Here is a 24,961-nt window from a genome sequence, read left to right on the forward strand (position 1 = left end):
CACATGCAGTTGTGAAGGAGGCCAGTTTGCCAAATGAGGCAGAGAGACATCTGAGTCTCTTTGCTGGAGCCTGTTATACAGAGTGAAGTAAATCAGAAAGAAAAACACCAATACAGTATATTAATGCATATATACGGAATTTAGAAAGGTGGTAATGATGACCCTACATGCAAGATAGCAAAAGAGACACAGATGTAAAGAACAGACTTTTGGACTCTGTGGGAGAAGGTGAGAGTGGGATGATTTGAGAGAAAAGCATTGAAACGTGTATATTACCATATGTGAAATAGATCGCCAGTCCACGTTCAATGCATGAGACAGGGCGCTCAGGGCTGGTGCACTGGGATAACCCTGAGGGATGGGATGGGGAGGGAAGTGGGAAGAGGGTTCAGGATGGGGGACACATGTACACCCATTGCTGATTCATGTCTGCTGCTGCTGCTGCTAAGTCGCTTCAGTCGTGTCCGACTCTCTGTGACCCCATAGACGGCAGCCCACCAGGCTCCCCCGTCCCTGGGATTCTCCAGGCAAGAATATTGGAGTGGGTTGCCATTTCCTTCTCCAATGCATGAAAGTGAAAAGTCAAAGTGAAGTCGCTCAGTGGTGTCCAACTCTTAGCGACCTCATGGACTACAGCCTACCAGGCTCCTCTGTCCATGGGATTTTCCAGGCAGGAGTATTGGAGTGGGGTGCCATTGCCTTCTCCACTGATTCATGTCAATGTATGGCAAAAACCACTATAATATTGTAAGTAATTAGCCTCCAATTAAAATAAATAAATTAATTTTAAAAATAAAAATTATTAAAAATTATAATGTGGCAAAGGAGCTGGGAGCAGTGGGACAGAATAAGCACAGCACCTGAGGGAAGAAGGCAGCAGGGGCTCTGGGCTTAACACTAGGCTCTCCCTTGGCCCATCCAGACCTGGCCCTAGGCTTTCTACAGGTCTGGGAAGCAGAAACTGAGGCATGGAAGGTATTCCCTGCCAGAGATGGATAAGGTAGGTTGGCAACACCTCTTTCTGCAGATTTCATGATTAGAACTTTTGCGGTAATAGCATATAATAAGGATAATCATATAAAGACTATTTTGTTCTGATAGTATTTCATCATAAATGATCACGTTACTGAGTCCAAGCTCAAACTGCTCACCGCATAAGTCAATAAATGGAGAGACAATTTGCTGGGAGAAGGAATCGTGAATTTATTCAGAAAACCAGCAGACAGAGAAGATGGTGGTCAGTGTCCCAAAGAACCATCTTACCCGAGTTAAGATTCAGGCTTTCTTCATACTAAAAAGGGAGAGGGTTGTGGCTCGTTGTTGAAGACTTCCTGGTTGTGGGAATCCTCTGTTCTTGCAGCTGTTCCCATAGGTCTGGTCACAATGTTCCTATAAACCTCCAACCACAGGCATCTGGTCCCATCACTTCATGGGAAATAGATGGGGAAACAGTGGAAACAGTGTCAGACTATTTTTTTGGGGCTCCAAAATCACTGCAGATGGTGATTGCAGCCATGAAATTAAAAGACGCTTACTCCTTGGAGGGAAAGTTATGACCAACCTAGATAGCATATTCAAAAGCAGAGATACTACTTTGCCAGCAAAGGTCCATCTAATCAAGGCTATGGTTTTTCCAGTAGTCATGTATGGATGTGAGAGTTGGACTGTGAAGAAGGCTGAGCCCCGAAGAACTGATGCGTTTGAACTGTGGTGTTGGAGAAGACTCTTGAGAGTCCCTTGGACTGCAAGGAGATCCAACCAGTCCATTCTAAAGGAGATCAGTCCTGGGTGTTCTTTGGAAGGAATGATGCTAAAGCTGAAACTCCAGTACTTTGGCCACCTCATGTGACAAGTTGACTCATTGGAAAAGACTCTGATGCTGGGAGAGATTGGGGGCAGGAGGAGAAGGGGATGACCGAGGATGAGATGGCTGGATGGCATCATGGACTTGATGGATGTGAGTTTGAGTGAACTCCGGGAGTTGGTGATGGACAGGGAGGCCTGGAGTGCTGCAATTCATGGGGTCACAAAGAGTCAGACGTGACCGAGTGACTGGACTGAACTGAACTGAACTGAATACAAGTGTTATTCTCTGTTCTGCAACTTTTTATCTCTATGAATGGGAAAATGTTATGCCTTTAAAGGTCAGGGCCTTGAGAATGGACTCTCCTGTATATTTCAGGCAATAGAAAAAGCACAGACTACAAAGGTTAAAGTAAAGGAAACATCTAATATGGAGTCAGATTTGTTCTTCTCTGTTAAAATAATGCTATTGACAACCGAGTTATACCCTTCATTGTGCCTCACACTCAGGAGGCAGGAACATAAAGCATTGTGACCAGAAGTGTTTACAAAGTTTCTGTTTCTGCTGCTTCTTGCAAACTCTGCTCTTAGCCTTAGTTCGTCTGTGTGTGTGGTGGGGGTGTGCTAGCTAGAAGGATCTCACGTCCTTAAAAGCTTCACATCTACTCTTGGCATTATCTCCACATGATGCTTTAATAGTGTTGCATTTGTTTATATTTTTATAAGTATTTAAAGTGTTTGTCAAATGTTATTATATTTGAAACCTTGTTTTGGCATTTCTTAATTTCTTTCTATGTGGAGAGGTTCAGAAATGGAAGTGACTCATGTCTTCCTGTGTCCACCCTGTGGGTGTATCTTGGCATTTCCTCTCCCTGCCTAGCAGCATTGATCAGTGATCTGCATGGAGCCCTGCTCCCCTGCGCCAAAGATTCTCTGCCCTCCGCTTGCCTGTTTTCTTTTCACCTTCATTAGATTTTGGTGTCATGTTTATGTGATTTATTAAGTAAATTAAATAACTTTCCTTCCACTTTTTTTGTGCTTTCTGAAAAAGTTTACATAACATAGGGGTTAATCACGCATTGACAATTTAAAGAAATCTGCCAGGAAATCCACCAGAGTTCCAGGTCTGCTTTGATGGTGGTTCTCACATAACTTTCTCAGATCTTGTTCTTTTCAAGCCTTCTAAATCTAATTGCATTGATTTGCATTGCAAAAGCGCTGATTATTTATATTTACTATGAGAAGCATTTTTTGGGGGTCATTTCCAAGTTTATTACCGTAAAATTGTGAATAGTTTTAATCACCTTTGTACCTTTATCTCCGATGTTTATCACTTCCTCATATCCAATTTAGTAATTTTTTTGTTAAAGCTGTTTTCTTTATTATATTTGCCAAATGTTCTTCAATTTTGTTTCTTGTCAAAGAACCAGGTTTTTTATTAATTCATTTTTTTACTAACTTATTATTTCTGTTTCTATATTCATTTTAAGATAATTTTCTTTGTTAAATGTTTTATATAAAAAGAATATTTATGGTTATGATGGACCTCCCTGGTGACTCCGTTGGTAAAGAATCCACCTGCAATGGAGGAGACCCAGGTTTGATCCCTGGGTCAGGAAGATCCCCTGGAGAAGGAAATGGCTACCCACTCCAGTATTCTGGCCTGGGAAATGCCATGGACAGAGGAGCCTGGTGGGCTACAGCCCATGGGTAGCAAAAGGTCAGACACAACCTAGTGACTAAAGCAGCGCAAGGCTATGATGTTTCCTCCGATTTTAACAGTTTTTTTTTTTTTAAATTTTAAAGCAGACTTTATATTTTAGAGCAGTTTTATGTTCACAGTAAAATTGATTGGAAGGTATAGAGATTTCCCATAAACTCCCCTCCCCCCACATACGTTGCTCCCCCATTATCAACATCCCCCACCAGAGTGGTATGTTTGCTACAGTTGTCAAGCCTGCATTGACACATCACAATTACCCGAAGACCAGTTTACATTAGGCTTCACTTTTAGTGTCATACATTCTATATATAGAATGGGTTTGGACAAATGCAAAATGACGTGCATCCATCCTTATAGTATTGTAGAGTATTTTCACTGCCCTGAAATCCTCTGTGCTCCAGCAAAAGAAACTGTGAGCAAGGTGAAAAGACAACCCTCAGAATGGGTGAAAATAATAGCAAATGAAACAACAGACGGAGGGTTAATTTCCGAAATATACAAGCAGCTCATACAACTCAACACCAGAAAAACAAACAACCCAATCAAAAAGTGGGGAAAAGACCTAAACAGACATTTTTCCAAAGAAGACATACAGAGGGCTAACAAACACATGAAAAGGTGCTCAGCATCGCTCATTATTAGAGAAATGCAAATCAAAACTACAATGAGATATCACCTCACACTGGTCAGAATGGCCCTCATCAAAAAGTCCACAAACAATAAATGCTGGAGAGGGTGTGGAGAAAAGGGAATGCTTTTACACTGTTGGTGGGAATGTAAATTGATATAGCCACTATGGAAGACAATATGGAGATTCCTTAAAAAACTGGGAATAAAACCACCATATGACCCAGTGATCCCACTGCTAGGCATATACCCTGAAAAAAACAAAATTAAAAAAGACACATGTATCCCATTGTTCATTGCAGCACTATTTACAGTAGCTAGAACATGGAAGCAACCTAGATGTCCATTGACAGATGAATGGATAAAGAAGCTGTGGTACCTGTACACAATGGAGTATTAGTCAGCCATAGAAAGGAACACATTTGAGTCAGTTCTGATGAGGTGGATGAACCTAGCGAGTGAAGTGAGTCAGAAAGAGAAAGATAAATATAGTATTTTAATACATATATATATGGAATCTAGAAAAATGGTACTGAAGAATTTATTTGCAGGGCAGCAGTGGAGAAACAGACATAGAGAATAGACTTATGGACATGGGGAGAGGGGGGAGAGGGTGAGATGTATGGAGAGAGTAACATGGACACTTACATTACCATATGTAACATAGATAGCCAACAGGGATTTGCTGTATGGCTTAGGAAACTCAAACAGGGGCTCTGTATCAACCTAGAGGGGTGGGATGGGGAGGGAGATGGGAGGGAGGTTCAAAAGGGAGGGGATAAATGTGTATCTATGACTGATTCATGTTGAGGTTTGACAGAAAACAACAAAATTCTGTAAAGCAATTACCCTTCAATAAAAAATAAATTAAAAATCCTCTGTGCTCTACTTGTTCATCTCTCCTCCTTTTTTATCTCATCTTTGAGCAGTTGGTTTCAAAAGTGATCTCATTATTATTTTTCTCAAAATAGCCTGCCATTATATTCTTAAATTTCTTCTTAAACCATTGCTACTTTAAAGGGTATTTTTTAAAATATCCAGCTGATTAGGGTTTTAAAAATCATTGTTTTAGTATAAAACTTGGATTTTATCATTTGAGATCACAGAAGATGGATTGAAAATTTTTCTGAGCAAAATTTTATTAGGCATGTCCGACTCTTTGCGACCCCATGGACTGTAGCCAGTCAGGTTCCTCTGTCCATGGAATTTTTCAAGCAAGAATACTGCAGCGGGCTGCCGTTTCCTACTCCAGGGGACCCTCTGACCCAGGGATAGAATCCACATCTCCTGTAGCTTCTGCTTTGTCAGGCGGATTCTTTACCACCAAGCCAACTGGGAAGTTCTTGACATCATAAATCATCTGCAAATGCAAAGATTATGTAATCTTTGGAAATACATTCATTGAAATGAAAAAAAAATTTATTAGGCAATTTGTTTTTTTTTTTAATTTGTTTTTGTTACTTAGCATTTTATCAGTTTTATAACTTTCACATAAACTCCAAAAGAATGTGCTTTGTGTGTTTCTTAAGAGCCATCAAATAAGTCAACAGAACAGTTAAGGTTAGAAAATACACTGTGTAATATTTCTTCTTTTTAGTCAATTTTTATTGGGGTATAGTTCATTTACAGTGTTGTGTTGGTGTCTTCTGTATAGTAAAGTGAATTAGCCATACGCATGGACTGGCTCTGCTGGGTCTTCGCTGCCGCAGGCGGGTTTTCTCTAGTTGCGGCGAGTGGGGGCGACTCTCCAGCTGCGCTGCTTGGTGTTCTCATTGCAGTGGCCTCTTTGTTGCAGAGTGTGGGCTCTAGGTGAATGGGCTCCAGCAGCTGCAGCTCTCCGGCTCGAGAGTGCAGGTTGTGAAGAACAGGTTTAGTTGCTCCAAGGCATGTAGAATCTTTCCAGACCAGGAATCGAATCTGTGTGCCTTGCATTAGCAGACAGATACTTGACCACTGTGCCACCTGAGAAGTCCCCGCTGTGTGCTGTTTCAATCCTTTGATATTCATGGAGACTTACTGCCCAGTTTATGGCCTACTTGGTGTCCTAAAAAGGTTAATTCAGTTCAGTTCAGTTCAGTCACTCAGTCGTGTCCTACTCTTTGCGTCCCCATGACGGGTCACAGGCACGTCAGGCCTCCCTGTCCATCACCAACTCCCGGAGTTCACCCAAACTCACGTCCATCGAGTCGGTGATGCCATCCAGCCATCTCATCCTCGGTTGTCCCCTTCTCCTCCGCCCCCAATCCCTCCCAGCATCAGGGTCTTTTCCAATGAGTTAGCTCTTCGCGTGAGGTGGCCAAAGTACTGGAGTTTCAGTCTCAGCATCAGTCCTTCCAATGAACACCCAGGACTGGTCTCCTTTAGGATGGACTGTTTGGATCTCCTTGCAGTCCAAGGGACTCTCAAGAGTCTTCTCCAACACCACAGTTCAAAAGCGTCAATTCTTCTGCGCTCAGCTTTCTTTATAGTCCAACTCTCACATCCATACCCAACTACTGGAAAAACCATAGCCTTGACTAGATGGACCTTTGTTGGCAAAGTAGTATCTCTGCTTTTAAATATGCTATCTAGGTTGGTCATAACTTTCCTTCCAAGAAGTAAGCGTCTTTTAATTTCATGGCTGCAATCACCATCTGCAGTGATTTTGGAACCCCCCAAAATAAAGTCTGACACTGTTTCCACTGTTTCCCCATCTATTTGTCATGAAGTGATGGGACCAGATGCCATGATCTTCGTTTTCTGAATGTTGAGCTTTAAGCCAACTTTTTCACTCTCCTCTTTCACTTTCATCAAGAGGCTTTTTAGTTCCTCTTCACTTTCTGCCATAAGGGTGGTATCCTCTGCATATCTGAGGTTAATTAGGTAAAGCTAATTGATCATATTGTTTTAGTCATCTGTATTATTACTGGTATTTTCTTCCTGTCAGTTATTGAAAGAAGGATGTTAAAAATTCTTCCACTATCTCTGTGGCTTTGCCTATCCTCCCTTTAGTTTCTTTGATTAAAAAATATTTTTTTATTTGGCTGAGCTGAGTCTTAGTTGCAGCCTGCAGAATCTTTAGTTGCAACATGTGGGATCTAGTTCCCTGACCTGGCCCAGGAATAGAACCTGGGCCCCTTGCATTGAGAGTGGGGTATCTTAGCCACTGGGCCACCAGGGAAGTCCCTGGTTTCTTTGATTAAAAAAAAAAAAAGTGTTTTGAAGACCACTTACGAGTTGCATGGATTTGTTTTCTTGACGGATTAATCCTTTTATTATTAGGAAGGGATCCTCTTTAGTAATGCTCTTTGACTTAAAGTAATACTCTTTGACCCAAAGAGTCAATATTCTTTGTCTTAATACTCTAGTAATACTCTTGTACTTAAAAGCTACTTTGATAGGTATATAGCCATACCAACCTTGGTGGCTCAGACAGTAAAGAATTTGCCTGCTATGCAGGAGACTCAGGTTTGATTCCTGAGTCAGGAAGATCCTCTGGAGAAGGGAATGGCAACCCACTCCAGTATTCTTGTCTGGAGAATGCTATGGACAGAGGAGCCTGGCGGGCTACAGTCCATGGGGTCACAAAGAGTTGGATACGACTGAGCGACTAACACACAATTCTGTCATGATTAAAATTTGCATGGTATGTTCCACTCTTTTGCTTTCAACCTGTGTCTTTATATTTAACTATATATTTCATCTTGCTTCTATACTCAGTCTGTCAAATTGACCCTTAATTGCTATATTTAATCCATGTTCATTCATTGTCATTATTATATGATTGGGTTTATGTCTCCCAATTGAATTGGTTATTATCCATCTCATTAATTCTTTATTCTTTCGATTTTTTTTGTCCCTAACTTAAACACTTTATTGAAATTTGACATACAAAAAACTGTCTATATTTAATGTACACACTTCAAGAATTTGGAGATAAGCGCACGTCTATAAAATCATCACCACAATCAGTGCCTTAGTCCTATCCATCACCTCCAAAGACTTCCTCCTACTTTCTCTTTGCCTTTTTTTTTTTTATGTGTACTTCTGTGTTTTTGTTGCTTTTATCTTTTTTTTTAAATAAGAACACTTAAGATCTGTACTCTTAGTAAATTTTGAAGAATACGATAGAGTATTATCAACTGTAGACTATGCTATACAATAGCTTCCCTCACAGCTCAGTTGGTAAAGAATCTGCCTGCAATGCAGGAGACCTGGGTTCGATTCCTGGGTCAGGAAGCCCCTGGAGAAGGAACTGGCAACCCACTCCAGTATTCTTGCCTAGAGAATCCCCATGGACAGAGGAGGCTGGCAGGCTACAGTCCACGGGGTCGCAGGGGTCGGACACGACTTAGCGACTAAACCCCCACCACGCAGTCGATCTTCAGGGCTTCCCTGGCGGCTCAGATGGTAAAGCGTCTGTCTACGATGCGGGAGACCTGGGTTCGAGCCCTGGTTTGGGAAGATCCCCTGGAGGAGGAAATGGCAATCCATTCCAGTACTGTTGCCTGGAAAATCCCATGGACAGAGGAGCCTGGTACTCTACAGTTGATCTTTAGGACTTATTTATCTTAGTTGAAACTTTGTACTGTTTGACTGATACCCCCTGTCTCCCCTCCCTCCATTTTCTGCCCATTTTTGGGGTGTGAGAACGTGTAATAACATTGAATATTCTGTTTCATTTCTTATATTGACTTTTTATATCTTTGTTATATTTCTTGTAGTGGTTGCTCATGCTGTCTAATAATACATCCTTCATGAGCTATGTAAGAATTTCATTTGTTCCAGCCCATATTTTGTGTTCTCATTGTCTTATGTTATAATACCCACAATGCATATTATTATTTTTGGTTTAAATGACCAGTATGGTTAAAAATTATTTTAGAATATTATATACATGCATGCACGCACATATACACATTACTACGAAGATGAAGTCTTTTATATTAACTATTTGCACTGATATTTACCCTTCTTGTTGGTCTTCATTCCTTCCTGCAAATCTGGGGTTCAATCTGGTATGTTGTTTCCCGTCAGAAACTTATAACTCTTTAAGTTTGGAAAGTCTCCTTAGCATTTCTTGTAGTGCAAGTGTACTGGAGACAAGTTTTTAAAGTTCTTATGTGTCTGGAAATACCATCATTTTGACTTCAGTTTTGAAGCAACTTGGTATTGATTGGGTATAGTATTTCACGTTAACAGTTTTTTTTTCTTTCAGTGTTAAAAGAGATATTCCATTACCTTTTGCCCTACATTGTTTCTCATGAGAAATAATATGTCCTTTTTCGCTGGTTACTCTTAAAATTTGCTCTTTATTTTTGATTTTCAGTAGTTTGATCATGATGTGCTGAGGTGTGGTTTTCTTTTAATCTGTCTTGGTTGAGATTTGCTGGGTTTCCTTGATTTGTGAATTTGGAAGTTCACTGACCATTATCTGCCTGAATAATTTTCTGCTTTTTCCTTTTTTTCACTCTCCTTCTGGGACTCCAATTACACATATATTAAGATACTAGATATTTGATATTGCCTCACAGATGGATCTCAAATTCTTTATATTGTTCTTTTCTCTCATTTTTCCTTTGGTTTCCTTCCATCTGAAAATTTCTATTGCCCTGTCTGTAAGTTTGCTGATTTTTTCTCTTTGGTGAGTCCAGCCTGCCATTAAGGCCATCTGTTGAGTCCTTTATTTTTAATGTGGTTTTTAATTTCCAACATTTCCATTTGATTCTGTTACAATTTCTATGTCTCTGGAAATTACTCATCTCATTATGTTTTCCACCTTCTTACTAGGTCCTTTGGGCTTCCCTTGTGGCTCAGCTGGTAAAGAATCCGCCTGCAATATGGGAGACCTGGGTTCAATCCCTGGATTGGGAAGATCCCCTGGAGAAGGAAAAGGTCACCCACTCCAGTATTTTGGCCTACAGAATTCTGTGGGGTTGCAAAGAGTCGGACATAGCTGAGTGACTTGCAGTTTCACTTCACTTCACTAGTCCTTTAGCATTACTTTCATAGTTATTCTAAAATCATTGCCTGAAAAATTTAAAATTTAGATCACAGATTACTATTTGCTTCTATTGATTATTTCTTCTTTTGATCATATATTATATTTTTCTGATTGTTCAGATGTTTTGTGATTTTGTATAAAATAACAGAGAGTGAAGTAAAGAATATTTACCTCCAGATGGGGACATTAAAATTGAGGAGCTGAGTTAAAGTTCGTGAAATTGGGGCTGAGTTTTATTTCATCTTTCTTTGAGTGACAAATAGATGAAACTGTTTTGAGAGTATAATCAAGACTTTCCCTCCTCTAGGCCTTGGGGATCTGAGTACCGCTATGATTCTGGAGAATTCTTTGTTCTTTTCAGCTGGGTGACCAGTTTTCTGAGCCATAGGTGGTCTCTCCTATTGCATTACAGGTTATCAGGATTCTGAGTTATGAGGCATTTTCTTTGCTCTCTGCTTTTGCTCCAGGCTTATTATACCTGTATAGAAAGGTATTCCTAGAACAGTTTCTCTCAGCCACCCTTCCCTGCCTCCATCTCTTGGAAGCTGGCAATCCGGTGCACCTTGTATTGATTTTTCTTAGCTTTCCTACTCTGCTCTCACTCTGCCTTCACAGATTGGCTGCCTTGAACTTGGTGGGGCCCCACATACTTCAGGTGATGTCTCTCTCAGATCTCCTGTTTGGCATCTCATCCTTTAGCATATGGCTCTGAAAACTCAGTGAAGTCTGTGGAGAAGCAGTGTTGGGAATAGACTGAGTTTGATGCTGTGAAAGTGCTGCACTCAATATGCGAGCAAATTTGGAAAACTCAGCAGTGGCCACAGGACTGGAAAAGGTCAGTTTTCATTCCAATCCCAAAGAAAGGCAATGCCAAAGAATGCTCAAACTACTGCACAATTGCACTCATCTCACATGCTAGTAAAGCAATGCTCAAAATTCTCCAAGCCAGTCTTCAGCAATACGTGAACCGTGAACTTCCTGATGTTCAAGCTGCTTTTAGAAAAGGCAGAGGAACCAGAGATCAAATTGCCAACATCCGCTGGATCATCAAAAAAGCAAGAGAGTTCCAGAAAAACATCTATTTCTGCTTTATTGACTATGCTAAAGCCTTTGACTGTGTGGATCACAATAAACTGTGGAAAATTCTGAAAGAGATGGGAATACCAGACCACCTGTCGTGCCTCCTGAGAAACCTGTATGCAGGTCAGGAAGCAACAGTTAGAACTGGACATGGAACAACAGACGGGTTCCAAATAGGAAAAGGAGTACGTCAAGGCTGTATATTGTCACCCTGCTTATTTAACTTCTATGCAGAGTACATCATGAGAAATGCTGGACTGGAAGAAACACAAGCTGGAATCAAGATTTTCGAGAGAAATATCAATAACCTCAGATATGCAGAGGACACCACCCTTATGGCAGAAAGTGAAGAGGAGCTAAAAAGCCTCTTGATGAAAGTGAAAGAGGAGAGTGAAAAAGTTGGCTTAAAGCTCAACATTCAGAAAACAAAGATGATGGCATCTGGTCCCATCACTTCATGGGAAATAGATGGGGAAACAGTGGAAACAGTGTCAGACTTTATATTTTTGAGCTCCAAAATCACTGCAGATGGTGACTGCAGCCATGAAATTAAAAGACGCTTACTCCTTGGAAGAAAAGTTATGACCAACCTAGATAGTATATTCAAAAGCAGAGACAGTACTTTGCCGACTAAGGTCCATCTAGTCAAGGCTATGGTTTTTCCAGTGGTCATGTATGGATGTAAGAGTTGGGCTGTGAAGAAAGCTGAGCACCAAAAAACTGATGCTTTTGAACTGTGGTGTTGGAGAAGACTCTTGAGAGTCCCTTGGACTACAAGGATATCCAACCAGTCCATTCTGAAGGAGATCAGTCCTGGGATTTCTTTGGAAGGAATGATGCTTAAAGCTGAAGCTCCAGTACTTTGGCCACCTCATGCGAAGAGTTGACTCATTGGAAAAGACTTTGATGTTGGGAGGGATTGGGGGCAGGAGGAGAAGGGGACGACCAAGGATGAGATGGCTGGATGGCATCATGGACTCGATGGACGTGAGTTTGAGTGAACTCCGGGAGACGGTGCTGGATAGGGAGGCCTGGTGTGCTGCGATTCATGGGGTCGCAAAGAGTCGGACACGACTGAGTGACTGAAATGAACTGAACTGAACTGAACTGAGGCCGGGACTCCTTGGAATTCCAGTGATTCCAGTCCACACACGGTTGTTAAAAGGGCTTTTACAGTTTCAGCTGGTTTCTCTTTATCCACAACTATGGAGGATTCTTCCTCCTCCTGACACTACCAGAAGTGAGAGAAGCTGTAGGTATCTTATCTATCTCAAATAGCTTGTCATGTTTGATGGTTGAGCTTACTTTGCATCCAGTGTTCCCTGACAGGCTCAAAAAAACTATGGTTTTGTAGTTTATCCAGATTATTTTAGTTGTTAGGGGGAGAGTGAGAATCTCTTGCAACTTTCTACATCCTACCCAGAAGCAGACTCAACACAAGATGTTACCATTATTGTTTAAAACTGTTTTTAAATTTACTTTGTCTAGTATTCGTGCATCATGGATCTATTGATATATCCCCTGGCAATTGTGTTTCTGTCAATATGTGTAAATAAATAGTTTTTTTTTTACATTACGTAATTTGTTGTCATAGTCGGCAAATGGATATTCAGACTGTTTTGCTCAGAAAGCATTGGATTGAATAAATAAATCCTACAATGATTATTTCGCATACCCCTCAACAAACAAATGAAACCCATAAAAATAAATAATTCTGTGGCAAATTCAGTTGCTTTTATCTATGATAATATAAAATTATTTGATTTAATGATCTGTCTTAAATTCTACTTCTGTATCAATGTTGTCAATTCCGTTTTCTCTGTGCTCATGTTTCTTTTCACATTTCATTCAGTTCAGTTCAGTTCGGTGGTTCAGTCATGTCCGACTCTTTGCGACCCCATGAATCGCAGCACGCCAGGCCTCCCTGTCCATCACCAACTCCTGGAGTTTACTCAAACTCATATCCATCAAGTCGGTGATGCCATCCAGCCATCTCATCCTCGGTCGTCCCCTTCTCCTCCTGCCCCCAATCCCTCCCAGCATCAGAGTCTTTTCCAGTGAGTCAACTCTTTGCATGAAGTGGCCAAAGTATTGGAGTTTCAGCTTTAGCATCATTCCTTCCAAAGACCACTCAGGACTGATCTCCTTTAGAATGGACTGGTTGGATCTCCTTGCAGTCCAAGGGACTCTCAAGAGTCTTCTCCAACACCACAGTTCAAAAGCATCAGTTCCTCGAGACTCAGCCTTCTTCACAGTCCAACTCTCACATCCATACATGACCACTGGAAAAACCATAGCCTTGACTAGACGGACCTTTGTTGGCAAAGTAATGTCTCTGCTTTTTAATATGCTACCTAGGTTGGTCATAACTTTCCTTCCAAGGAGTAAGCGTATTTTAATTTCATGGCTGCAGTCACCATCTGCAGTGATTTTGGAGCTCAAAAATAAAGTCTGACACTGTTTCCACTGTTTCCCCATCTAATTCCCATGAAATGATGGGACCAGATGCCATGATCTTCGTTTTCTGAATGTTGAGCTTTAAGCCAACTTTTTCACTCTCCTCTTTCACTTTCATCAAGAGGCTTTTTAGCTCCTCTTCACTTTCTGCCATAAGGGTGGTGTCCTCTGCATATCTGAGGTTATTGATATTTCTCTCGAAAATCTTGATTCCAGCTTGTGTTTCTTCCAGTCCAGCATTTCTCATGATGTACTCTGCATAGAAGTTAAATAAGCAGGGTGACAATATACAGCCTTGACGTACTCCTTTTCCTATTTGGAACCCGTCTGTTGTTCCATGTCCAGTTCTAACTGTTGCTTCCTGACCTGCATACAGGTTTCTCAGGAGGCACGACAGGTGGTCTGGTATTCCCATCTCTTTCAGAATTTTCCACAGTTTATTGTGATCCACACAGTCAAAGGCTTTAGCATAGTCAATAAAGCAGAAATAGATGTTTTTCTGGAACTCTCTTGCTTTTTTGATGATCCAGCGGATGTTGGCAATTTGATCTCTGGTTCCTCTGCCTTTTCTAAAAGCAGCTTGAACATCAGGAAGTTCATGGTTCACGTATTGCTGAAGCCTGGCTTGGAAAATTTTGAGCATTACTTTCGTAACGTGTGAGATGAGTGCAATTGTGTAGTAGTTTGAGCATTCTTTGGCATTACCTTTCTTTGGGACTGGAATGAAAACTGACCTTTTCCAGTCCTGTGGCCACTGCTGAGTTTTCCAGATTTGCTGGCATATTAAGTGCAGCACTTTCACAGCATCATCTTTCAGGATTTGAAATAGCTCAACTGGAATTCCATCACCTCCACTAGCTTTGTTCATAGTGATGCTTTCTAAGGCCCACTTGACTTCACATTCCAGGATGTCTGGCTCTAGGTGAGTGATCACACCATCATGATTATTTTGGTCGTAATCTTTTTTGTCCAGTTCTTCTGTGTATTGCCACCTCTTCTTAATATCTTCTGCTTCTGTTAGGTCCAGACCATTTCTATCATTTAGCAAGCCTATCTTTGCATGAAATGTTATCTTGGTATCTCTCATTTTCTTAAAGAGATCTCTAGTCTTTCCCATTCTGTTGTTTTCCTGTATTTCTTTGCATTAATTGCTGAAGAAGGCCTTCTTATCTCTCCTTGCTATTCTTTGGAACTTTGCGTTCAGTTGCTTGTATCTTTCCTTTTCTCCTTTGCTTTTCACTTCTCTTCTTTTCACAGCTATTTGTAAGGCCTCCCCAGACAGCCATTTTGCTTTTTTGCATTTCTTTTCCATGGGGATGGTCTTGATCCCTGTCTCCTGTACATTGTCATGAACCTCCCTCCATAGTTCATCAGGCACTGTCTATCAGATCTAGTTCCTTAAATCTATTTCTCACTTCCACTGTATAATCATAAGGGATTTGATTTAGGTCATACCTCAGTGATCTAGTGGTTTTCCCTACTTTCTTCAATTTAAGTCTGAATTTGGCAATAAGGAGTTCATGATCTGAGCCACAGTCAGCTCCTGGTCTTGTTTTTGCTGACTGTATAGAGCTTCTCCATCTTTGGCTGCAAAGAATGTAATCAATCTGATTTTGGTGTTGACCATCTGGTGATGTTCGTGTGTAGAGTCTTCTCTTGTGTTGTTGGAAGAGGGTGTTTGCTATGACCAGTGTGTTCTCTTGGCAAAACTTCATTAGCCTTTGCCCTGCTTCTTTCCATATTCAAAGGCCAAATTTACCTGTTACTGTTATGCCCAGTGTCTGAGTCCCCAGAACTGAGAGAATAAGATGTCCACAGCAGTGCAAAGGCATAAAGGGGTTTACTGCTAGCTTGAGCCAGGGCTGCTGTCACAGCCAACACAGTGGAATAGAACAAGAGCCCCGAGCCCAGATGTACAGCAGTGTTTATAAGTTTAGAACAAAGACAGGGAGTTGGCAAGGGTTGATTGGCTGCAGGGGTTTCCTGGTATTTACTGATTGGTCAGTTATCATCCCTCTGATTGTCCAGAGTTATCATCCGCGGAATTCCCGGAAGCATGACTCAGGGATTATTTTTGGCTTAGTGCACCTCTCTGAGCCTGTCATGCCTCTGGTGAGGTTGTAACAGTTACCCCAGCTGTTTCTTGAGTTCCTACTTTTGCATTCCAGTGCCCTATAATGAAAAGGACATCTTTTTTGGGTGTTGATTCTAAAAGGTCTTGTAGGTCTTCATAGAACCATTCAACTTCAGCTTCTTCAGCGTTACTGGTTGGGGCATAGACTTGGATTACTGTGATATTGAATGGCTTGCCTTGGAAATGAACAGAGATCATTCTGTCATTTTTGAGATGGCATCCAAGTACTGCATTTCAGACTCTTTTGTTGACCATGATGGCTACTCCATTTCTTCTAAGGGATTCCTGCCCACAGCAATAGATATAATGGTCATCTGAGTTAAATTCACCCATTCCAGTCCATTTTAGTTTGCTGATTCCCAGAATGTTGACGTTCACTCTTGTCATCTCTTGTTTGACCACTTCCAATTTGCCTTGATTCATGGACCTAACGTTCCAGGTTCCTATGCAATATTGCTCTTTACACCATTGGACCTTGCTTCTATCACCAGTCACATCCACAACTGGGTATTGTTTTTGCTTTGGCTCCATCCCTTCAGTCTTTCTGGAGTTATTTCTCCACTGATCTCCTGTAGCGTATTGGGCACCTACTGACCTGGAGAGTTCCTCTTTCAGTATCCTATCATTTTGCCTTTTCATACTGTTCATGGGGCTCTCAAGGCAAGAATACTGAAGTGGTTTGCCATTCCCTTCTCCAGTGGACCACATTCTGTCAGACCTCTCCGCCATGAACCGCCTGTCTTGGGTGGCCCCAGAGGCATGGCTTGGTTTCATTGAGTTAGCCAAGGCTGTGGTCCGTGTGATTAGATTGATTAGTTTTCTGTGTTTACCACAGTCCTATTGTATGTAGCATTTGGGGGCCATGCATTTTATATTTGAGATATAACTTTCAAATATTTTTGTCTGTTTGGCTGCACCAGGCCTCAGTTGCAGCACATAGGATCTTCGGGTTTTGTTGCAGCAGGCAAGATCTGTGGCTGTGGCATGTGAACTCCTAGCTGTGAAACGCAGGCTTTTAATTGCGTGTGAACTCTGTAGCTGTGGCCAGTGGACTCTAGTTTCCTGACCAGAGGCTAAACCCTTGCCCCCTGTATTGGGAGTGTGGAATCTTAATCACTGGACTACCAGGGAAGTCTCTAGATATAACTCTTAAAAGCAAAAAAGTTTAAGATTTTGTTTTTCAATTTAATCTGAGGCTTTGAAGAAATTTTAGCCATTTATGTTTATTGTCATAATTTGATACTTAGACTTTACATATTTATCATATATTTATTGAACACCTTTCTGGAAATAAATACATGAACAAAGCAGAACTTTTGCATTTTGGGAGATCACACAGTCTAGTAAAAGACTGTGATGATCACCACCAACAGTAACTGTAACCAGGGAAAATGAAATACTGTTATGAGGACTGACTCTAGAGAAAAACTGATTTTAAATTCTAATCTGTTATTCAGTCCAACTGATATGAGGATACTAAAACTATGCTTATTCCTTGGTTTTTTTTTTATGGTTACACAGAAGACCTTTTTCCCTATCAAGTAATATGTTGTAAAAATAAAAGAGTTTTCTTGGATCCTATATTCAGTGTATGATGTTTCTGGAAGAATAATTGTATCTTTGTAACCATGGGATCATTTCAGTGTTATTTCAATGTAATTTTTGCCTAGAAGTTGAGGATCAGGTATGTAATAGAATACCATTTTGTAGGCCAGTGGATTGTTTCTACCCTAAAAAAGAATACCTTTTTCAAATAAATGGGCAAGTTTCCATCAAACAGTTAAGACCTTTTTGATTTTGGTGGAAGTGGGGAGCAGATCTGAGGAGAGAAAAGTTAAAATGTAACTGCTTCAGATAATTTGCCTCTGAAGACAGAGGAAGTTGTCTTTATAATACTGCTGGCCTGGTCGGTTGATGGGAGGCCTGGAAGGATTTCCGGTCTGGTCCTCTAGCCTTGCTCAGGACAGGGAGCATCTAGATCAGTGGATCTGTCACTGTGTCTTTTAGAGGACGATGGAGAACGCCTTCACCCTGGATCTTTGGACCAGAAGCCAAGGATGAGTGAGTGTATCTATCTGCCTTGATAGCTACCACAGAGGCTGGCTTGCAATTCCAACCTCAGGACTCAGGACTCTGTTGTTCTTTGCGGCTGGAGAGGATGCTGGCAGAACTCAATTACTTTGCTAAGAGCAGCTGGCAGCTCATGCAAAAAAAAGTGACCTGGTTTTCTCCAGTCCGTAGTAGAGCCCACCTTTCCAGGATGAAAAAATCCCCTCGCTCCTTATTCCTGACTCTCGCATGGCTCTTAGTCAGGCGTGCTGGCTGACCCCTGCCTTCCTTGCCCTCTTTAACCCCTCCACCCATCAGACTTAGGGTCACTTGGGTGTCGTATTAAAAAGAAACCGAATGGATGACCAACATTGGAGCCAGCACCAGTTTAGAGCTCCCAGTTCACAGGGTGACTATATGTTCCAGGTTGCCTGGGACAGTCACCCTCTAGACTTGGTGTTTTGGCATAATTATGAATAGCTTTCCTTTTCACTATCAACAGTGTCCAGATTTAGACAAGAAATGGTATGGTTACTCTGACTTTTCCTCTGTGACAGGATCCATTCTTTGGCTTATACTGACACCTGTAGGCTTGCAAAATGGCTTTGAAGAAAATGACAAAGTGCCAGGTTTTCCCCTAACCTCAGCCTCCAGGATTTCAGCCCACCTCCTGAGGATCTGAGAGCCCTAACTGCGGGGCGTACTCAGAAGGGGGCCAAGGCGGGAAAGACTTCACCGGAAAGTGCTGCTCACTCTGCTGCCGTGAGGGTCCGGGGTTGGACTGACCCTTGGAGTGACTTTTTGTTTGTTTGTTTCAAATTCTTTATTATGCATTTTGGTTGCACAGTTTCAGGCTGTGGAGCGACGTTTTGATTACTCCTGTTGGCAACAGGAATCACTCTCAGTTTTAGGTGAAAACGAGAGCCCAAACAGCTCTATGAGCTGTGACGATGGTGCCTGGGTTGGGAGGTGTGGCGCTCTGGGCTGGGGAATCTCGAGGCTGTGGGTTTTCACGGCTGGGGAGCCTTGGAAAAGAGAATGTAGGCAGGTCAGTTTCAAGGTCCCCCAGCTCATCTGTTGGAAATTAGATGACCCTGGGTTTCCTTGGACCAAGAAGATGCGGACAGTGGAGGGCGGATGTGAGCTGCAGTACCCTGGTGTCTCACGCTCTCATCTCCCTCAGGCCCCGTCTTGACACCTGGATTCCAGTTTGAACATTGAAAGCAACACAGTGCACTTAAAAAAAATGAAATTCAGAGGCCAGGACAGCTTCAGGCAGGACTAGTCAGCGTGCTGGGGTGTCACAGCGATGGATGTGAGACACATTAAACCGTGGGCTCCCGAGCCTAACAGCCCCGAGGGCACCCCCTCTCCCTGCGAGAGGCTGCCTTTGAGGGGGGCCCTGTCCCCCCCAGAGGCCACTCCCTCCCCCTGCCTCACATCCCCGAGCAATGAAAATAGACCGTTGCCAAGATAAGAAAGGAAGGCTAGAAAGGGTGCTGCCTCCTTGGAGTAGATCAGGCTGGGGAAGGGAAGCACAGGATGCCTGGCTTCCGGCTATTCTTGTAGGGTTTTACTGGCGCTCTTGTTTTTGTCGTCGTCTTCTTTTTTTTTTAAGACACTAATGTTGTAAAGTCCCTGGCAAGATAGAAACCTTGGCATTCACCAGTTCCCTTGGAAAGGGCTTGCACTGGGTCCTTCCAGACTGTGAGAAGACCCTGGCCATGCCCCCTGACCTGCATCTCAGGGAAAGGGGGGTGGCGAGCGGGCTGCCTTCTGGCTGTCGCTCGCTGAATGAACAGACCATAATGAGTCAATTCTCTGCCGTCTGCTATTTAAAACAACGGGTTCCTTCCTGTTTCCTACGCGCTGACTGAGGCTTCTTCTGTGTTAGAGGAAAAAAAAGGAATTCAGGGATAAAGTGGGCCCTCTGAGCCTGAATGAGCCATACATCTCGGCCCACAGTGGCACAAAAGCTCCTAACTGTTTTATCTGTACAGATGGCTCTAATTTGGTGTTGGTGGCATGACTCTGTGAGCTAATTTTCCAAATACTTGGTTCATTAAAGTGGAAGGGAAAAAAAAAAAAAAAAAAACCAACCCTGTAAGCCAAGTGAGACTCCTCAAAAAAATAGAAGTCCTGAATGTTTCACTGCAGTGTTGCTTCCGACAGGGCAGGAGGTGGGGGGGTGAGAGCCTCCAGGCCTCAACTGAAGAGGCTCTGGATGCTGGCTCCTTTGTCCCCCACCCCAGGGAAGTCCAGGCACCCCCTGGGAGTAAACCCCTCACCTCTTGCCCATGACCTGGTCCTGGGGGGAGCTGGACGGAAGGGACGAGTGAGGCCTCAGATGATGGGCTGGGGTCTCAGTGATGCCACGTCAGGGGCTGACTGGGGCTTTTTCTGTTTCCCCAGCCAAGTGTAAGGGTTGTTAGGAGGGGTGTGACTGTGGTGAGTTTCAGCAGCAGCCGTAGGAGGCAGGGCAGCCCTTCCCCCTACCCCACCGCCCACCTCCGGGACACTGCCTTGCTTCTGCTGGGGCCTGAGACTGCATCATCCCCTGGTGTTCACAACCCTGTGGCTCTGGGGCTGGGGCTTCCTGGGGGTGACCGAGAAGCTTCGAGAGCACGTGGAACACTGCAGGGACATCTGCTCGCTCGCTTCTGTAGCAAGCATGCTGAGCCCTGGTACTGGTCTTGGGGCACATAAGATTAGTGACTCCTGTCCCCTCCAGAAGGGGTCGTCATCTCCACCCCCCTGCCTCCCCCTCAAGGCAGACGCAAGAGATGCAGGTCTTCACTCCGCCCAGCAAGCAGGCGTGGTGCCGCACAGGGGGCGCTGTGGAGCCTAGTCACAGCGGGTGGAGAGGGGAAGGCTCAGAAAACCCGTGCGCGGTGTGCTTAAGAAGTGGTGACAGGTGTCGTCTCCCAAGTGCAAAGACTTGTCAACTCTAAATAGTCACACATATGAAGGAACAGATGGGCATAGTCTGCACAGGCATGTGCACATGTGGGTACGTGGGTGTTCATGTGGGGGTGTGGGAGGAGGAAGGTGGGATGCATGGCTTTACCTGGTGGGCTGGGACAAGACTGAGAAAAGCCTGTGGGCAAAGAGGAGCCTAGAAAAGTTTTTAGAGCCTCAAAACAGGTAAGAGTTGGTTGGAATGAAATAATCAGACAGGTATTCCCAAAGTTCCTTGTAGATACCGTTGGGGAAGTGCTGGAGGGACGCTGGCTGGTGAGGAAGTGGCCGCAGGGGCAGAGGGAGGGACTTGGGGCTGCGGAGACATAGCCAGAGGCCAGGCCAGAGCTGGAGCAGTAGGGGTGGCGGGGAGGGCAGGGGTCGATGGCCCGCAGACCACCCACTGGGTGCTGACTATGGGGAGCAGCGGAGTCAGGGAACGAAGGTGAGTTCTATGCTGTTGAACTGTGGTTCTGAGGGGGCAGCAGGACCAAGCCCATCCCACGGTCACCAGGCCTTGTAAATGGAGGGGAGGGACAGGCAGGGCCTCGGAGGCAAGACAGCAGGAGCTGATGGAGGAGACAGATGCTGGGCAGGGAGGGGTGGGCATGGAGCCCGCCTGCAGTGGGCGTGGGAGCAGATGGCTTGGAGTCAGAGGTAGGAGGCACAGGACTTCCTGCCACAAACGTGAGTCCTTCCTGCTCTGGCCCCAGTTTGGAGATCTGGACTCAGGGGACTGTGCATGTTAGTTGTTCAGTCATGTCTGACTCTTTGCATCCCCACAGACTGTAGCCCACCAGGCTTCTCTGCCATGGAATTCTCCAAGCGAGAATACTGGAGTGGGCTGCTATTCCCTTCTCCAGAGGATCTTCCTGACCAGGAATTGAACCGTGGTCTCCTGCATTGCAGGCATATTCTTTACTGTTTGAGCTACAGGGAAGTCAGGGGGCTTGTGGGGGCCAGATGAGGGGGGAGAGCACAGGTGTGGGGCCAGGTGGGGCCATGGGGAGGGACGTGTATCCCCCTAACATACCCACCCACAGTCAGACCCCACGGCCAACTCCACATCCTGGACTTGAGCCCTGATTTCTTGTTTCAGGAGGGTCCTCCTGGAGTGGGTGGGAATGAGGGTTGGTTGGTGGCTCCTCTTTCCAGGGAAGGGTGGAGAATTTTCTTGGTACCAGTGGTATAAGAATGGGGCACCTTCTACCATGAGCTTCTCAGGGTACAAGGCTCCCCTTTTTCTCAGAGGCATGTAGTATGGGGGTAGGGATTCTTACAAGGAGAGGAAAAGGAAGAACTTCACCTGTCGATTTGGTGAAGCCTGTAGATTTCTCCCCAAACCAATGGGGGCCTGGAGCCAACAGTTGTGAGTGGAAAAGCACCCTTCCTCTAGTTCTACTGAAGGGCCTTTGGCCTTTACCAGAAAGGGGAACCTGGGAGAAGACTTCAGAGAAGAGAGAAGGATAAATGGCCCAGGTGGGGTCTCTGCTTCTTCCCTTCAAACATCCGGATGAGTCACTGTGTCTGGATGAGGCAAGACCACCTACTGTAGCACAGGGGTGTCTTGGAGGCGGTCCAGGTGTGATGGGAACCAGTACTGGAAGGTAAGGTCTGAACCTCCCTGAAGGAGCCGCAGGCAACTAAAAACGAAGTCAGGGATGGGTCGGTGGTGAAGCAGTCAGGAAGGTCTGAGGTGTGAGCCAACGCCCGAGGGTTGTGTACCCAGGGAAGGGAGTGGGAAGCCAGTCCCATAGCAGAGCACACTGGAGACTCTTGCCTTCAATATGCTTGGAGAGAAGAGAGCGAGGAGCTCGAGCTTGGTCTGGGGGGTGCATATGGGTGGAGTTAGAATGAGCTTGGAGTCATGAAAACCCGTCAAGCCTTTAGACTGGTGTGTGTAGGCCACCCTGGTCCCCACACTCTGAAAAAGTAGCTTTGTCCCCTAAACCAGTGGTCCCCAACCTTTTTGGCATCAGGGCCTAGTTTTGGTGAAGACAGTTTTTCCAAGGACGGGGTGTGGAGGGACGGTTCTCAGGCGGTGATGTGAGTGATGACAGACGCAGCTGCCATCCACTCGCCCACCTCTCACCTCCTATTGTGTGGCCTAGTTCCTAACAGGCCATGTTCCAGGGTTTGGGACCCCGGTCCAAATGGCTTGCTGGGAGTATGCTCCATAAGTAATTCTTGCAGACCTGGGGGAGCCTCTGGCCAGGCTTGTGATCTGAAGAAGTTGCTTCAGGGAGTCTGCGGGAGCTTCCCACCCCAGTAAGAAGCCCACACCCACACGGCCTGTGGGGTCACTTGAAGGTCACATGTTCTAATGGGACAGCCACAGTGCAGGGGGCCACCCGGCCTGCTTTGTACGTCTAGGAGTGAAAGAGACACCCGCATTTCAGGGCCTCTTGTTTGTGTTTTGTGTGTGTCTTTGTGGGTACCGTGGACCACTCTGTCGATTTGGTGAAGCCTGTAGATTTCTCCCTAGAAATGTGTGTGTTTTTAATCAAAAAGCATTTTTGGGGGGGTTATCTGAAAGTGGGTAAAATAGAGTACTAGATTAAAATTCCTAGTCAAATACAGTAAAATATGAAAATTGTGATAATTTAATATGTACACTTCTTTATTAGTCCATTATAAAATAAGATACAGGGGGAGATTTCATAACTAGAATCCTTTTGAAGTAGCGATGTGTATAAGGGTATTTTGATATAGACAAAGTAACTTGTAACTTGATGTGAAAATGCCTAATTTCTATTACAAATACTACCAATACTAATGTGACTTATTGACTACATTTATTATTGAAGAAAGTGCTAAGTTTAGAGAAAATAAAGATGTAGTTTTTTCTTCCATCTGGGTTCACAGCTCCCCTGAATTCTGTCTAAGATTCCTGTGGGGATGCTGGGCCTAGATTAGGGGACTTCTGTGGTGGTCCAGTGGTTAAAACTTCATGCTTCTGATGCAGGGGGCATGAGTTCAATCTCTGGTTGGGGAACTAAGATCACACATGCTGTACAGCATGGCCATAAAACCCATAAAAATAAAACAAGAGCCCCTGTTATTGTATAAAGCCATGGAGGTTTGGGGGTCCTTGTGTCCCAACAGCAGCTATTATATTAATTATCCTAATACATTTGGTGGTCTTATTTGGCCATGACCTCCATGTCATCTTATTGTGAAGGCCGAATAACGCCCCTTCCCCCTCTGGAAACATCCATGTCCTCATGTCCAGGATTGTGAGGATGTGACCTTATGTGATGAGAGACTTGGCAGCTGTGATTAAATTAAGGACTTTTAAGATGAAGAGATTATTGTGGATTATCCAGATGGGCCCAGAGTTGCTGCAAGGATCCTTACAAGAAGGAAACCAGGGAGTTCCCTGTGGTCCAGTGGTTAGGACTCAGCACCTTCGCTGCAGTGGCCCAGGTTCAGTAGTCCCTGATCCCGGGACTGAGGATCACTCTGCAAGCTGCGGGGGCATGGCCAAAAAAGCAAAGAAGGAAACCTGGCAACAGTGGCAGTGTGACGACAGAAGCGAGAGGCTCCGGTGATTTGAGACAGGGCCGCGGGGCGAGGGACGCAGGTGGCTTCTATAGGCTGTTCAGGCAAGAAGAGGCTCCTCCTCAAAGCCTCGAGAAGGAACTCAGGCCTGATGATGCTTTGACGGTTCATTTGTGACCTCCAGTGCAATCGTACATTTCAGCTGTCTTAAGCCACTGCCTCTGTGATAATTTGTCACAGCAGCAACAAGAAGCAAATGTTGTTGTTCAGTCACTCAGTCATGTCCGACTCTTTGCGACCCCACAGGCTGCAGCACGCCAGGCTTCCCTGTCCTTCATCATCTCCCGGAGTCTGCTCAAACTCATATGTCCTTTGAGTCGGTGATGCCATCCAACCATCTCATCCTCTGTCATCCCCTTCTCCTCCTGCCTTCAATCTTTTCCAGCATCAGGGTCTTTTCTAATGAGCTCTTTGCATCAGGTGGCCAAAATTGGAGCTTCAGCTTTCAGCATCAGTCCTTCCAATGAATATTCAGGACTGATTTCCTTTAGGATTGACTGGTTTGATCTCCTTGCAGTCCAAGGGACTCTCAAGATTCTTCCCCAATACCACGGTTCAAAAGCATCCATTTTTTGTTGCTCAGCCT

This window comes from Budorcas taxicolor, chromosome 13 (genome assembly GCF_023091745.1).
Source record: "Budorcas taxicolor isolate Tak-1 chromosome 13, Takin1.1, whole genome shotgun sequence".
Lineage (NCBI taxonomy): Eukaryota > Metazoa > Chordata > Mammalia > Artiodactyla > Bovidae > Budorcas > Budorcas taxicolor.